The 3,523-nt window shown below is 37.1% G+C and overlaps 1 long non-coding RNA gene across 1 annotated transcript; it reads left to right on the plus strand.

Annotated features, from left to right (window-relative positions):
• Positions 1–755: 755 nt before the first annotated feature.
• Positions 756–2,283, plus strand: LOC112213511. The gene is made up of 2 exons (XR_002947392.2): positions 756–2,049; positions 2,082–2,283. It is a non-coding gene; the product is annotated as an uncharacterized LOC112213511 (long non-coding RNA).
• The last annotated feature ends 1,240 nt before the right edge of the window (positions 2,284–3,523 follow it).

Raw genomic sequence — 3,523 nt, forward strand, 5'->3', positions numbered from 1 at the left:
TTAGAAACACCACACCAGCCAAATTGACTGGTTTTACAATTTTATTTTAAAAATCCTACTTCGTGTTATATTTTTTTCCGCAATGATGTGAATGACTTTCGCAACGATAACTGAAAGAATAATATAATAAATTTTATTTTGTTTTTTATGTATTCAAACTGAAAATAATTTTGTATCAAGGCTACTTATACCAATAGCAGTCAAAATGACTGATACTTGTCAAAGCGTAAAAGGATCCTGCAATTTGTTTATCGAACTCCAGTTAACCAGTTTCCTCGTTTTGTACAACTTGCCACACGTTTTGAAAATTTTTATTGCGTATCATTCGATATGATGATATCAGTTATCAGGAAAATTCTAGATGCTAACACTAGAAATGCCACAGCAGTCAAAATGACTGGTTCTACAATTTTATAAATGTGTCAACCCTCGTTTAGGGATCATTGTCCCAGATGGATTAAAAATACCAAAAATGTACTAAATAACATGAAATTGCTTCTGTAAGAAAGTAATAAATTAATAAATATAAAAATATTCTATTATTACGTATTTGTTAAAAACCACTCATTTTCACTGGTTTTGGTGGAAATAGCTTCGTGTTAACTATCGGTAGTTCTACTGTTAATATATTGTCAATATTTTTAAAATTAGGAAGAAAGTTATAAGGATATGCATTTGTTTCAAAACCAAACAGGAGAATAATTGTAGCGAGCATAGAATTGATCGACAATGTACTCGACTTTGAAATGATTTTTCGCAGTTTCACGCATGATCGACGTTCGCCTAAAAGCTTTCTCCAATAAATCCTGGCAAACATAGAATTAATTGACAGTATACTCGACTTTAAAACTGATTCCACGTAAAAAGCATAAGATGTGCAGATCGACGTTCGAATAAAAACTTTCTCCGATGAAACGTATTGTCAAAAACGACGCGTTGGTTAACGTGCTTCATCGACGATCGATGTTTGAACGAACGCACAGTAGAAAAAGGATCTTTGGTGAAGAGACAGTGGAGAGTCGACTGGCTGAAGTTGCGCGATGCATTTTCCCCGAAGAAGGTATCGGATAAAATCGAACAACGCCGGATTGCGTTAAACGAGACGATCGCAGCGAATGACAGAAGGTGGGAAAAATATTTGACAAACGCAAGGAACGGACGATATCCGCTCGGTCTGCTTCCTTTCTCACCTTGCGCAGCCATCTCGACTCGGCTGGTCGAGCTAACGGAACCATCCCAAGACGTTTTGTCCATCTTTTCTTTCGACCAACCGGCCGCCTCTAGAGAGTTAGGCTGCAGCTACATAACATACCGAAACAGCTGACCGACAACCGGTGACCGGCCTTTCTATAGCGTGTAAGTATGCGTACAGAAGACTATACACTGGCGCTCGTGAATATACGTGGACAGTTTGGTCGATTTGCAATAAAAGTAGACCGCGGGTGTCCATGCAAATTAATATTGTTATAAACTCGACCAAAGCAGCGCAACTCCAATGAACATTCGTTTCGCTCTCTAAATAGCGACAACGAATATTTTACTTTGAATATATTGTACACTTTCCCTCTGCGTCTCTGCACAATGAATTCTTTTGATACAATTTGATATTATATATGTCGGAGATGAAAGGACATCGGGGCCTTTCTTTTGGAATTTTTGAGAAGACCCCCAATACTTTAGTCCAGACTTTTCATTATAGCGATACTTGAATAATAAAACTTAGAAGTAGTTGTTTATGATTTAATCCGATTATGTGTGTCCGAGAATTATGACAATAGGCTTGGGCTCGATGTGACACAACTGGTCGCCGAACGTAGCCACGGTCACGGGATGAACGTTCTTACCTAACAGAGAAGTGCCAATATTGTGGGACACACGTTGTATTAACAATCAAACCCCGGGCAGGAGCAATGTCAGCTCTACGAGGGTCTGCCTAGCAACGGTGGCTGCAATTTTGTTGGTATCCCCGGCCAATATGCAACGAACAAACGCGATCATAAGGAGAGGAAAATTTCCATCAGTCTTTTATTCTTGCTATCACCTTGGAGAGTTTTCACATCGTCTTTACGTGCATTATTAAGGTTTACACATCGTCTTTACGTGCAGTATTATACCGAGCGTCACAGCAAACGTTACTTTGTGCTTCAAAATATATTCTACATTTTTAACCCTTAGAGTGCTATGGACGCATATATGCGTCTGGCGAAAGCTATCGGTGTGGACTAAGAACACATATATGCGTTTTCTGTAAGTGTCCGGCATGGACCAAGGACGCATATATGCGTTTGTCAATTTTTCCGAACACCTACGCAGAAGTAATACTATTACGTTTGTGCGAGATAAATATAAATGCAATCCTTATATATAATGCATATATTTTATATCAAAAATCTACTGCTTCGAAACAAAAATTTAGTGAATTTCATTTAGCGTTGATAAGAGACATTTTACGAAAATATTTCCAACGTAGAAGCATGGTAGGAGGAGGAAAGAGAAAGTCTGAGAATTTACCATTTCGTTTAATCGATAGGCATTTTCCATTAAAATGCCCTAATCGTGCCGGCACAGCATAATTATCAAGAAGAAAATGTGTCGTTTGTGTGAAAAATAAGAGAAGGAGCGACACGCGATACGAATGCAGAAAATGCGATGTCGGATTATGCATGGATAATTGTTTTGAAATTTTTCACACACAACTGAATTATTAACCCGTGTTATATTTACTAAATTTAGTTTTCTAGTTTATCGTTTTCTAGTTTATTACCCAAATTCTATTTTAATTTAAATTTCAATGTTTATAATAAATAATTAATACTAAAAACTAACGCTCTTGAATCATTTAATCTCGTACAAAAGAATTATTATAACTTATTACGATTTGCGCTTCGAATAGTCAATCAACAGAGTTCAATCTAGCGAAAAAGCATAGGCTGCGAGTATTCAGCACTCTAAGGGTTACCCCGTTGACCGTGGATTCGTTATTGAACCTAAGAACATTATCACTAACATCTCGAGTATTTAATCACCATGGTTAATTGTCAAACTTTGTAAAAATCAATATTTATACCAGTAAATATAATCTCTATTGTACAACAACGATGGCTAGTCCGAATGAAGATTCGTTACACGCCCATAAACCTAACGCTAACCCGACATGTATATGTAGTATCGTGGACAAGGGGCCTGGCAGTTGTCGTGCGGATTGTAAACAAGCGGTTGCTGAGGTGTAAATTATAAACAAGCGGTTACTGAGGCTAAAACAAACGACAAGAGGTTGCTGCTAGCGGACAATAAACGAATTAACAGCAGTATGAGTTGAGAAGTCGGAGAGTGAGGACTGCGTTGTCGAGATAGTGTTGTTAGAGTTGTTGAGAGACAGTTGAATCTGTGTTGACGACAGTTGTTAATTAATTATCTGGTTGTTTTAATTATTATAGGTTGTTGCAATTAGTTCATGTTAAATAACTATTGTTTTCTGTTTAATTAACATCCGTTTAATCCATTTATCATTAATAAACTAATC

This window comes from Bombus impatiens, unplaced genomic scaffold (assembly GCF_000188095.3).
Source record: "Bombus impatiens unplaced genomic scaffold, BIMP_2.2 scf_0723, whole genome shotgun sequence".
Classification (NCBI taxonomy): domain Eukaryota; kingdom Metazoa; phylum Arthropoda; class Insecta; order Hymenoptera; family Apidae; genus Bombus; species Bombus impatiens.